The sequence below is a fragment of the Diadema antillarum genome, unplaced genomic scaffold (genome assembly GCF_040938485.1).
Source record: "Diadema antillarum isolate AM-2024a unplaced genomic scaffold, OU_Dant_1.0 seq00001212_RagTag, whole genome shotgun sequence".
NCBI classification, from domain to species: Eukaryota; Metazoa; Echinodermata; class Echinoidea; order Diadematoida; family Diadematidae; genus Diadema; species Diadema antillarum.
The window spans coordinates 1,214,634-1,228,973 of record NW_027272004.1 but is presented as its reverse complement, the minus strand read 5'-3'; the positions used below and the strand labels follow the sequence as shown (position 1 = coordinate 1,228,973).

General features: G+C 38.3%; 1 protein-coding gene and 1 pseudogene across 1 annotated transcript in view; one reads left to right on the top strand and one right to left on the bottom strand.

Annotated features, from left to right (window-relative positions):
• The window catches only part of LOC139744795 (uncharacterized), a 329,121-nt gene that overhangs the window by 97,612 nt on the left and 217,169 nt on the right, over positions 1-14,340 (top strand). The gene's annotated exons all lie outside the window — the stretch shown is intronic.
• On the bottom strand, positions 10,627-12,377 carry LOC139744783 (uncharacterized; annotated as a pseudogene).

The following is a 14,340-nucleotide window of genomic DNA, read 5'->3' as shown; positions in this document are numbered from 1 at the left end:
ACACAGAGGGTTTATGGATTCCAAAAGGTTGACAGCCTAAAGCTGCTTTAAGGAAGAATGATTTGTAAACATGTGCTCCAGAGTCTGAGAAATCAGGCAGAATAACGCACTTCTTGAAGTAGGCCTGCACGACATAACCCGCTTACAAAGCGTGATTTACAGACATACATTACAGTACATTTTGTCTTCAAATGTTGTCGGGACTTAGCGGAGCAGTGGAAATATGCAGATTCTATGAATTTAGTGATATGCATGGTGCATAAAACTTAAAGACGTGGCCAGAATTGCCCACAAATTGAGCTTGATCTGGGATAATCAGTAGTTTGCTTTTTCTTATCAGAAACTGCGTTTCATATCAGAACTTGATATCAAGAATAACTTTTTCATACTGAAGAATGTAATCGATTACGAATTTTTACTTTATTTAGAAGACTTACACGTAAATGTGATTTTGAAGTTGGAAGCTCATCTGATTTAACCATGATGGAGATATTCTCATTCTGATTTGATTATCATACACGTTCAACGTTTGCTATTTTCTAGAAGCAGTACTACGTCCCGTCCAGACTCAAATCGGTAGACATGGAACCAGCCACGCTGGAGAAATCAGTGGAATGTTTCGTGGATTTTGGAGGTTTCTTACCTGGTATGCTCAGTAAATTACAGTAGTAATATGCCAAAACTGCTTGACTTTTTCATTGCTTCTATACCTAATTCTCTATGTTGCAGACACGCCAGGGGAGGTAGAAAAAAAAAAGAAAAAAAAAAACCTTGTGGTGTAATTTCACCTGATGTTAATACTAATTTGATTTTGATAAAGTTAATTCGCTAAAACATAACTGTCTTATTCAATGACGTCGAATAGATATTTCTTTCAAATCTTTCCGTATAGAAGATGATACAAGGAGAAAAAAATGTATCCCTTTGCAGCAAAAACAATCCATGATAAATTATGTCTTTATTCTATTTACGATGACAAACAATGGTGAAATCAAACTCTTGACAAGAACTTACAGCAATTTCAAGATATTTTCTTTGTCTTTACGAACTACATTTAGAGGGCATGTTTCACCGCCTGATGGTTCGAACTGTGCGATGGGCATCGACACAACCGCCACAACGGGCGTACCTGTTCCATCGCAAAATAAAGCTCATGCCAGCCTTGGGTCACCTGACAATAATTGAAATGCTGTCACCTTCTGAAGCTGCCATCAAGGTGATAATCAAAAATAGGGCAAAAGCATTGTAATCGTTGGGCCTAGTTCACAGTTCTTTCATAGTTTTGTTAAACAAAATTTTTTCTATAGTTTCATGTTTTGCTATACTGATAATGTTTGATATTACTTAACGTTAATGATTTACATATCGATGTATATAAATTTATTTTAAATCATCCATAACAAAAATACAAGACGTTATGAAATACATTTCTGTTATATGTTATATGTGACCGTACATCACAAAACGAACAAAAAGTCGCACCCCTTGATTTTACGTGAGGACTCAAAAAAAGAAAAGAAAGATGAAACGGGTCAACTTAGTCAAGATTGAGTTTTTCATAATTTTTTTCAAAGTACTACCCTTCTTCTACATTATTCTTAAGTTTGGGATCATAAGATAAATGGAAAAGTGCATTTTCAGCAGTTTTCTACAACTTTTTTTTTTCTAGAGTAGAGATATCAGGTACGTCTTAGTGGCCCCTTTCATTTCTTGATAACCCTTTGCACACTCTTCACTTTCAAGTCTGATAACTTTTGAAGGGATAAGGCTACTGCTTTGAAAGTTGGTAATAATCATGGTCAGAATGTTTTGATAGACCATGCTCAATTTTAGCTTAATCTAATAATTCCTTTATTGTGTTGCTCCAGTGGTTAACATCCTGTTCTTTGTCCCATTCATCGCACAGCTAGCACGGTTTAAAAGATTAAGCGCTTGAATAGACAGATAGATCCCATACTTCAGAGCCTCTTTTCTCGGTTCACACTTTTCCAGAGTGTGTGCTTTCTTCCCAATATTTACATAGGTTAGGAGAGTCCATTTCAATTGAGCTAGGCATCATTTTTAAGCTAAGAGTCTGCTCTTTCACAATTTATCTTTAACTAAAATTCCATGTCCGGCAACTTTTTATATAATGTTGTGATGCAGGGTCACATATAGTAATTATTCATATGTGACCGTGCACCACAAAACAAACAAAAGGTCGCACCCCTTGATTTTACTTGAGGACTCAAAAGAGGTCAAATGGGTCAACTATGTCAATCTTGAGTTTTTCATATTTTTCGAAAGAGCTTTCTTTCTTCTTCATTAATCTTTAGTTTGAGATCATAACACGAACGGGAAAGTGTGTTCTCAGCAGTTTTCTGCAACCCCTTTTGGGGGGAGATTATAGAATGATCAGGTATGTATTAGAGGCCCCTTTTTATTTCTTGAAATCCTTTGTACACTATTCACTTTCAAGTCTAATAACTTTTGAAAGAATAATGCTACTGCTTTGGAAGTTGGGATTAATCATGGACAGAATGTATTAATAGAACATGCTAAATTTCAGCTTAATCTGATAATCTTTTCATTGTTGTTGCTCCTGTGGTTGACATCCTGTGTTTTGTCCCTTTCATCGCACTGCTAGCGTGGCTTTGTGAAAGATTAGAAAGTGCTTGAATAGACCCTGTACTTCAGAGCCTCTTTTCTCAGCTCACACTTTTCCAGAGTGTGTGCTTTCTTTCCTGTATTTAGGTAGGTTAGGGGAGTTCATTTGAATTGAGTTATACATCATTTTAAAGCTAAGAGTCTGGTTTTTCAGAATCTTTTTTTTTCATCTTTCTTTTTTTTTAATTTCCATCCTTTCACAAAAACAATAGTAATCATTGTACATTATTATACATACCAAAAACCAAAAACAGACAAAAAAGAGGGAAAATTAGCAGGTGCACACAAGCTTGTGCTTATTTAAATTTCGCATAGATAACATATTGAATTATGCTATCAATATCACATACATGTACCACAGAAAAGGAGGCATGCAGATTTATCCACTTCCTTTCAAATTTACTTAGTTGTCTATTTTGAAAACCAATTTGCCTCTCAGTCATATATATAATTTTTAGCTTTGACCAGAACAGTTCAAATGTTGGCAAAATACCCAAATGTCTACATACATATATCATCTGTTTGGCTATAACTATACAGTGATTCAAGAGGGGCCTGTGCTGGCTTCCACCAAATACACCGAACAAGATCTCTTCTTCCTTCAATTGTAGATTTATGTCAAAGTTTGTATGCCACCATTTCAAAAACTCTTCCCAAAAATCACACGCATGTTGACATTCAGCGAACATATGTTCTGGCGTTTCCTCCACTTGCTTACAAAAGGTACACAATTCAGAGTCAACAATTTTCATTTTGTGTAATCTTTTGTTCAAAAGAAGTGTTCTTGAATTAATTTTATACTGAAATGTTCTGCTCTTAGTATCAACTAAACACACAAAAGGCATTTTGTATGTAAGCTTCCATGTAATATCATCTATAGCATATTTATCACTCCAGTAGATTTCCGATGTTGGAGTCTCAAAATGTTTGCCTTTCAAAATACAATTAATAATCTGCGTTGTTAGCTTCTCAAAGTCTACTTCATTGCCCTTAACAACACAACTGAGTTTTAAGGCTGGTATTGTTTCCCGATGGGAAAGGCATCTCAACTTCAATTCTTTTGGAATAGCAGAAACAATCGAGCACCATTTCAAATACATTTGCTTTTCAACTCCCCTCCTCACCCATGTGTTGAAATCTATCAATCTGCCTTCTCCATCAAACAGATCTGAAATATACCATAAACCAGCCCTAAAAAAATCTGCAAAAAAACACCGTTCTACAATTTACTCTAACATATTCATTATTCCATACAATAATCTCACTTTTTTCTGTATGTTTTGAATCTAAAAGTCGAAAATCAAAATAGGCACTCGGTATATCCCTGTAAAAACTTGGGCACTGGCCCATTGTTTTACAACTCTTTTTGGACATGTTGCAAAATAAAATAAAATGACCTCCAAATTTCTTCATGAAATATCTAAAGATAACTGACCACAGAGAGCTACTTTCATTCAAAAACCTTGAAACCCATTTTACCTTCAATGCATTGAAAAAGGAAGGGATATGTATCATATTTAAACCACCTTGTTCATACGAACCAATTAGGGTTAATTTTTTAACATATCTATTTTTCCCATTCCATACAAAATCTTTAATAACACTCTCTAATTGTTTCAGTATATGACTTGGTATTGGCAAAACGGTCCCACAATAAACAAATTTTGATATAGCAAATGTTTTTACTATTTGTATTTTCCCTATCAAACTCAATTTCCTTTTTCTCCAAACATTAAGTATAACTTTCACATCTACTAAACATTTCTCAAAATTTAATGATATCATCTGTTCCATATTGGAAGACAATAATATGCCCAATACCCGAAAGGGTTCAGATGGCAAATTAATATCAAGAGGTTTAAGTTTACAATTTCTTTTTGATCCCAACCACGTAGCACTCTTTCAGAATCTGCCCTTAACTAAAAATCCATGTCTGGCGACTTTTTGTTGGTTTTGTGATGCAGGGTCACATATTCATTGTAAATTTCTATTATGGGTGTGTGTGTGTGTGCGTAGTTCTGTATTTACACGTAGTTAGCTGGACGTATTTCTGATATTGAGGTAGAGAACAATTGAGTGGCTCGTCTGAGTCACTTCTTCAGCTCCGACTGACTGGTGAGCATTAACTCGATCATCACCGCCGGCGCCATGTTTTCAAAACAGGGGGGGGGGGGGGGGGAACACTTGTGGGTTTCATGAACTAACAAGTTAGAGGAAAATAAATGCCTTCGGCGTAACTTCTTTTGATTTTTCCGGGCTTCTTCAGGTGACAAGAAATAAGAAAAAACAAAACAAAACAAAACAAAAAGGGTCTTCGACAGCGCACAAACAAAGGCTTACCACGCCTCGTATTTCAAGGTTTCTATTTCTTTCTAGTGCCACTTCCGCGGTAATAAAACGAAAAAAAAAAAGTGGTGACATCTTATGTATTCCTTTGTATGTTTCACACACACACTCAAAAAAAAAAACATGCCCCTACCCCCACTCGGCCATGCCCATGATGGATAAATGGGTCATGTTAATGTCTTTATTGTTTGGTCGTGACAGAAGTCTGTTTGTTGTTATGGTTTTTTTGTATTTGTATTTGTTTTTGTTTTTGTTTTGTGAAAGGTCGAGTCGATGTCTCCGTATTTTCATGTGACAGAATTCTTCGCGTTCCCATAAAATGCAACGACTCTTTTTTTTTTTTGATAACCATTTGCCTTCCTTTTCACACATGAAGGGTTATCTAGTATGTTCTCTAAACGTCAACATGGTCAGACCTGAGGTATAGTGACACGGCCGAGTCACGAAAGTGTTATTTTTACAAGTCGAGTTGAACAAATCGAACATGTCTTGCTCGTAACAACCTTTATACTCTTTAAAGTAAAATTAATTTTGATTCAAATAACCTCATGCAGTCTCGTGGTTAATTTTAATTCTTTGAGCATTCAATCGCTTGTTTCATGACATTCTTTGTAGGTTCTATTTCATTCGATTTAGAGAGAAAGTAATTCAGTCCAACTACTCAAAGTTTGCATTCAATTTCCCACCGGGTCGTTCCATTTCAGTTCTAAAACTGCAAAAGCCAAGTCGCATGACATGGAGCTTCCCCCTCCCACCCTCCCCTGTCAACTTCCGTACACTTAGTACACAGTGGAGCAAGAGCTGAGATACCGCGATGTTTGTCATTCACATACCTGTGTTTATTGAATCTCGTTGTTTTTTATAAGAAAAAAAAATCCAAAGAAATCAACAAAAAGCGTGCCCCAAGATCGCAGAATTTCGGGTCTGAAAACGCAAAATCTCCCTTTTGGCTTCACAGTTCCCGTAAAGGCACTCGATGAGAAAACATCTCGTAGGTTTTGTTTTGTTTTGTTTTGTTTTGTTTTTTTCTTGGTCTTGGTCTGGGTGGCTAATACGAATGCAGTTACCCACCCTCACATGTATGGAGGCATGCAGGTGTATAACACGCTTTCCACATGTCACGTTCATTCGACAGATCACCACCGTTAGACGTCCTAACACTGATTTCCCAGATCCTGAAGTTGTCCGAAAGGTAAGTGTGATCTACAGGCATGACAGATGGTATGAATGATAACAGCAATAATCATGGCGATGGTACATGATTATGGTGACTATTGTCGTCATGATATTTTTTTTTTCAACGAGTAATTAGAACATTAATTTCAAGGAAACTCATATACCATGTCTACCCTGGGTTTCACGTATTTAGCTACCAGCACATTGATTGTAATGTGAAATGTCACTGTCATCTTTCACCTTAGAACTTAGGCAATGAAAGTAGAAAAAAGCCCTTTACTGTGACGCTGGCAGAACTAAGTAATGAAGGCACATGTCGGCTCACGCTGTAACTGGATTAAAAAGGAATGGATTTTTGTGCACATGAAAAGTCATTTACACGTCACTCATAAAGGTAGAATGTACAGGTGAAAGTGTTCTCCCTCCTTAAAAAAATAAAAGTTTCAAACAAAAGAAGAAATACCATCAGCTCTGTAAGTATGTACAATTACAATGGCCACAATCAAATGTCTCTCCTTTTTCAAAATTCTGTGGAACATGGGGTCATTCTGACAATCACAATCAATCTTCAAACTCGCTTATTAGACCTGATATATGTGGTAGGAATGTAATTCGGTGAGTTATGTGTTAATGAAATTATTTGGTGATTTTCATGGGCAATGAATCAAAGGCTTGCCTTTCAAGGTTCAATAGCTCATGCACATTCTATTAAACGTGTTCTATAGTTAAATACATTAGTGGATTCAATTTCACAAATCCTTCCAAAGGGCTACACGGATGTCAAAATGAGTGGATTTTGTCTTCACAATACGTAATCATACAAACTCAAAGTACACTTGTACATGTGTATTCAAATTCATGAGCTTTTTCCGACGAGGTGTTTTTTTTTTAATTGCAAATTGAGAAAACCCTCGACGAAAGAATTTCATGAATATGAATAATTACGCAGAACCCGCTGCATGCTATAAGGATTAGAACCGACACTTGCTGTCGGGCGAAAGCTCGGTGGTCTAGTGGAGATGACGCCTATCCTGTGATCAGGGGCCTGTTTCACAAAACTTGTCATCAGTGACAACTGCCACATTTCTATGACAAATTTGCTCTCGGCCAATCAGATGTAACGATTTCAGTACCTTGTCACATCTATGACTATTTGTCACTGATGACAAGTTTTATGAAGCGGGCCCCAGGAGGTCGTAGGTTCGAATCCTGCTCGAGTATGTATTTCCATGATTTCTTATCATGACTACTATTAAAACACTGATCAATTTAGTGCTTATTTACGTCGATGAAATCAAGTTGCAATGAAAACTCAAAGTATTTTCTACTTTTTTGAGTCATGAAACTAGGTAAAATTTTCTGTTACAGAAATCTTGCCTCAAAGCGATTCTACAGTATAGTGTTGGCATTACTGAGAAGGGTGACTGAACAATAGTAAATATGTAGAAGTCGTGTTTGCAGTTTGGTTATCTGACATATATGTGACTGTGCACCTCAAAACGAACTAAAGGTCGCACACACTGATTTTGCGTGAGGACTGAAAATAAGTGAAATGGGTCAACCTAGCCGATCTTGATTTTTTTCATATATTCTGAAAGAGCATGTCTTCCTTTACATTATACTGAAATTTGGGATCATAAAACGGGCGGGAAAGTGTGTTTTTTTAGCAGTTTATCTCCAATATTTTTGGTAGAATAGTGTCATTAGGTGTGTCTTTAGAGTCCCTTTTTCATTTTTGAAAAACCTTGTACACACTCTTCACTTTCAACTCTAATTTAACTTTTGAAAGGATAGGGCTACTGCCTTGAAAGTTGGCATTGATTATGGACAGAATGTGTTGATGAGGCATGCTAAATTTCAATTTAATTTGACAATCGCTTCATTGTTGTTACTCAGGTAGTTTACTTCCTTTTTTTTTTTTGGTCCCATTCATTGCACAGCCAGCACAGCTTGGTAAAGATTAAGCGCTTGAATGCACACTGTACTTCAGAGCCTCTTTTCTCAGTTCACACTTTTCCAGAGTGTGCGCTTTCTTTCCAGTATTTAGATAGGTTCGGAGAGTCCATTTGAATTAAGTTATACATCATTTTAAAACTTAGAGTCTGCTCTTTCAGAATCTGCCCTTAACTAAAAATCCATGTCTGGCGACTTTTTGTTTGTTTTGAGGTGCAGGGTCACATATTATACACTGTCCTATTATAGGAATAATGATAGTTTGCAGGCACAAACCCTTGTTGGTCGTACTAGGTGTTTCAAAAAACATTTCCCACTTTTGATTCTTAATAATTCATAAACTATATATTACATAACACTGTCTTTGATATGAGTGACAGCTGAATACTGTACAATTTGGTTGAAGGTGGTTTAAATATGAAAGCATGAATCAATTTCATGAAATCCATAATTTATTTCACAGTTAGGTTCCAGATTTTGCTCTATTTTCAACCCTCTGTACAAAATTTCACTTTGCACAGGGGTCAATGGGTGTGTATGGGAGTGTGTGGTTAACACCCTGACAATGGTCCTGAACAATGGTCAGGGTTTGAATGCTTCATTATTTATTCATGAGAAATTCCACTGTCACAACTAGTCTTTATTCAGCCTCTGGCAGTATCTGTGTAAAGTCAAACACCTGCTGATACTGTCTTTGAGTCGCGACAGTGCTCTCCCTACTTCTGAAAAACGAAATTACAATGAATACCTTCTGTTCTATCGTAAACATGGTGACAGGAAGCAAAGGAAATCAATTAGAGTATACACTTGTGTATATGGAGCCTTAAACAAATCTACTGTGAAACAAATCAGTCCAATGATAAATGCTGCTGAACTCTTCACCAAAAATGATCTCTTTTTATCGAAAAAGTGAAAATTTGTCAGACTATTTAATTAGTAGACAGTTGTATAAAAATGAGGAACTTTAGATACTTTATGCTTAATTATATCCCAAATTTAGTGATATGGGAAGCAAAATTTGAAAATGATTGCCAGCTGGAATGAAATGTGGTGTTTGCAAGCACATGGAAACATGTGCCTACTTTTTCCATGTGCATGCATTTTACCCTTTACCGTGCATGAATCCAGACTACCAGTGCCCAGGGCAATCAACATGAGTTATTGATTAAGCATTCATGTGCCAGGGAGCGCCAGACTGACGCCTTGTCAACAGGTGGTTCAGGCATGTCCATTGTTCAGGGCCATTGTCAGCACACACTCACATACACATCATTGGTTTCTGTGTAAAGTTCATTTTTGTACAGAGGGTTAAAATTTGACCAAAATCTGAAACCTTACTTCAAAATCAATCTTAGATTTAATGAAACCGATTTATGCTTTCACATTCTAATTACCTTCAACAAAATTGTACACTATTCAGCTATTACTCATATCAATGACAATTTTATCGGATGAACAGTTTTAGAACTATTAATGATCAAAAGTGGAAAATGTTTTTTGAAACACCTAGTATTAGGAGTCTGCATGTGCCAAGACTAATACACGCACCACTGCACTGCAGCCTGGGGAGAAGCTACAACACAGGGTCTATGGGACAGTGCCGAAGTGGTGTATAATTCCTAAATTATGCGAATAAATGAAGTATAATTGGAATTCTATCAGTAATAATGAAGTACAAGATGAGGAGGGTTGCATATTCCTCGTGCTTTAGGCAGGAGCTTCACACAGGTGGAAGATTCAAAGTCTATTGTCATGATAATGAGTTTGAGTCTTCGAGTGTATATAAAGGAGGTGGATATTCCACGCCTCTCATCTTTCGAAGTGTGAACAAAGGACCTTTCCAACATCACGACAACGTGAAAACAAAGACACCACAGTCATTCAATTCAACAGGCACATGCACTGTGTATTATGTTCGCCCTAAAGGGGCCTTGCGTTTATATGCCATTATCACTCATCAATCACAATCTCATCAGAATGATAAAACAGTTTCCGTGCGGAACAAGGGGAGGGAATAAGACTTGTTGTTATCAATGCTGCGTGTATGCAGCGTGTGGGCGGGACCCTCCTCATCTTGTACTTCATTATTACTGATAGAATTCCAATTATACTTCATTTATTCGCATAATTTAGGAATTCTATCACGTAATACTTCGTACAAGCTTCACAGGGTTGCATAACAATTCAAAGAGCATCACGGGAACTGTTTTGTATGTCATACAGTACAGATGGCAACTATGAAAGAAAACACAGCTGGCGAATTAGCATTCATGTGTATTTCTGAGCAGTTTTAATACTCGCACTTTCGTTCAGTGAGAACCACGACCAAAAATAATAACATCAGTTGACAAGTTGGATAGCAATGCGGCAATACAAGGCTGTTACAATAATCTTGGTAATAACGTTAAGTCGATGTATATATGTCAGAGGTCATACATGAAGGCACTTGTTGTATACAATGTTAAACAGAACACATATCGCCACATTCAGGTTTATACACAAACGTCATTCACGAGCGTCTAGGTCCCAAGATTTAGGATAGTGGACGCAAAATTTTTGTTCTGTAGAAGGCTTAAAGTAGAACTCCCTAAAGGTTCTGGAGTTTGACCAGTTTGCTCTAGCCATTATTTCATGGATCGAAACACCGTGGCAAAAGGCAGCTGAACTGGCCGCACTACGATAGCTGTGGGCCGAGAAAATTGATGCATCTATCTTTGCTTTGACTAGAACATTCTTTAACCATGTTGCTATCGTGGCGTTCGACGCCTTGTTGTGTGGTTTCCTCGTCGAAAGAAAAAGCTTTGTCTCCGTATTAGCCTGACGAGCCACTTCCGTTCGTTTGAGATATTCCTTTAGAGTAGACAAAACACAATTTTTTTCATTTGGAGTGTAAGCTGGTAATTCAACCGACTGGGAAGCGATATTCGCCTTGGGTGACGTTGTCTTTAACAAACCCATACTTTGAAAACTTGCACATTCATCATTTACAGCCATGTACGGTGTATCAAGAAGACCTAACGTCTGAACTCTGAAACAAGAGCAGTAAGAGAAATAAGCTTTTCACTCAACTGGAATAAATCGAGATTTTCATTAACATCTAAGGAACTTAAATAGTCCAAAACCTTGGAAACTTCCCAAGTGCTCGTGTACCTCGGTTTCGGAGGTTTCTCATTAAATATTCCCTTCATCAATCGTATGATAAGCGGATGCTTTCCAACAGAATAACCATTAATAGGTGGTAGCGCAGATGATAGCGCTGAGCGATAACAGTTCACTGTAGAATAGCTCTTCCCCAAACTTTGGGAAGACAAAAAAATTAACAACATGAACTATAGATGGGTTAAACGGATCAAACGATCGTCTATTACACCAATTTAGCCACTGGGACCAAGCAGACTCGTACTGTTTGTTGGTATTTTCCCTCCATGAGCGGGAGAGAAGACGTCTAGCGTCCTCCGAAAAGCCTTCTGCTTCCCGCTGTTCGCTGAGATGGTCCAGGCGACTAGCCTGATGTCTAGCAACGTCGTGGGGAGGGGCTCTAGACACCCCCGTGGGAGGAGAATGGGCGGGGCTATTATTGACTCGAGGAGGATGGGGTACCAGGGCTGGGCTCTCCACAATGGAGCGATGAGCAGCGCCATCTGGCAGCTGTCCTGATGTAACTTGTGCAGGACTCTAGAAAGAATGCAAATAGGTGGAAATAGATATGGGGTTAGCGAACTCCATAATAAAGAAAATGCGTTAACAGGGCATGAAAGTGGATCGTGTTTCCATGACACGAACATCTGCAATTTGGCATTGTGTCTAGTAGCGAACAAATCAACATCAGGTGTAAATGACCTAGACAGAACCATCGCAAAAATATGTGATCGAAGGCTAAGTTCTTTGTTCATGTCCTTTCGAGACAGAGTGTCGGCTTCGATGTTATGAATGCCTGGTATGTAAGAGGCCGAGAGCCAAACATTCCTACTAAGGCACCGCGACCAAATTTCCCTTGCGATGCAGTCTAGATTTGGGGTATTTCCTCCCATCTTGTTCACGTAAACCACTGTTGTGTTACTATCCGATTTCACGTGAATGTGTGTATTGGTAGTTACATCACAGAGCGCTTGGATTCCTCGATATGCTGCAAGGAGTTCAAGCTCATTAATATGCAAAAGTGATTCGTCTTGCGACCACCTAGCTTGAACAAAGGAGCCGTCATTCTCACAAAAGGCTCCCCAGCCTGAATTACTTGCATCAGTGCTCACTGTCATGGGCTGCGTTTATCAACTCCTTTTCTCGGCAGAAACAGGTTATCCAAACAGCTTTCAAGGAATTTGTACGAGTTGATAAACGCAAAGCTGTTTTGAAAGCCCTTTAGGAAAGCCTTTTACGAAAGGGTGCGTTTATCAACTCTCCTTTCTCGGCAGAAACAGGTTATCCAAACAGCTTTCAAGGAATTTTCACGAGTTGATAAACGCAAAGCTGTTTTGAAAGCCCTTTAGGAAAGCCTTTTCGAAAGCCCGAAATTTGTGACGATCCAAACAGGTTTCCTAGACAGGTTATCAGAAACCTGTTTGTAAAAGCCTTTCGAAGTTGATAAACGCAAAGCTGTTTTGAAAGCCCTTTAGGTCGTCCTACTGCGGTTACGCAACCATGCGTTTCCAGTTTCTGAAAAGACGCGCGCCACGTAAAGTGCACACGAGTACGTGTACACAGGTGTATACATACAGCTGTGTGTAATCATGGAGGTAGAAAAGAGTTCCCTTTTCTACCTCCATGGTGTAATGCACGCATATGCTTGGAACAAGGAGGTGTTTCTTTCACCAACAAGGTTTGAGAAATAGAGTAACAACAGTCTCATTCCCTTTGATCCCATGTCTCATGCCGCCACTCAGAAATATTTGAAGTATGTGCTAAACTGGAGCTGCCTCACAGATAGGAAGACAATTGAATCATGTGCCATTGTATCATGACTCGTCACTCTCAAAGGACGATAATTTATGTCTTTATGATGGTAATTGCTTTTCGCCGTCCCTTCTTAGAAAACAAGCGGCACATTAATAGTACAGGCAGTCAGGGCTTTGGAAAGGGCTCTCGAAAGGGCTATGGAAAGGGCTATCGAAAGGGCTATCGAAAGTTGATAAACGCAGCCGACGAAAACAAGCGGCATATTAATAGTACAGAAAGTGGACAGGGCTTTCGAAAGGGCTATGGAAAGGGCTTTCGAAAGGGCTATGGAAAGGGCTATCGAAAGGGCTATCGAAAGGGCTTTCGAAAGTCGTTTAAACTAAGGAAAGTTGATAAACGCAGCCATGGATATGTCGGGCAAAACTAAGCATGGCTGAAAACTTTCAATATAGTCCATGGGCCAAGACCCGAAAAATGGGTTGTTGATACCATCTGAGGTGGCACAACCTTTTTGGTGTCAGTTTGTTTGTCGGGCATAAATATGCTTATCAAGCTATGATAGCATTTCCAAATGAGTAGCTTAGTCATAATAAATGAATTTTTAACCAATTTGGTCTCGTTTTTATATCCCTATACTTCTGAATCGAAACTAAACCGCTATACAAAGAAGAGCACTGCCTTCTGTATGTCCACAGGTGTTCTGTTGTAAACGCGGTGCGCTTAGTCTTTATTCAAGGCAGCGAAGGGAATATCCAAAGGGTTATGATGTCCACAGCTGTCACGCGGTGCGCTTAGTCTTTATCTAGACCAATGTACCGTTATCATATCTAAAGTTCCTCATAAAAGGGATTATCTATACTGTTTTTACACTACCCTATCAACAAATACATCAGTTTTAAACAAAAATCACTCTGTTCATTTACGATATCATGCATTATAATGTATCGTAGTGTACCGTTACATTGTTTTTGCATTATCTTATATTGTTGGAGGGAAATAAAGCGACACTGGCGTGGTATCAGCGTTTTCACCGTAGCGTTTTCGCGGGAAAATGATAAATAATTGAAAGATACGGTAAAATTCACGAGGAATTGCTTTTGTTGTTGTTTTTAGATAAAAGGATACACTGTATCATACGCTTTGGATATTCCCTTCGCCGTCTAGAATAAAGACTAAGCGCTGTGGACATCATAACCTTTGGATATTCCCTTCGCTGCCTTGAATAAAGACTAAGCGCACCGCGTTTACAATAGAACACCTGTGAACATACCATAGAGCTGCATTGTACAGCTCTATGGAATATACAGAAGACAGTGCTCTTCTTTG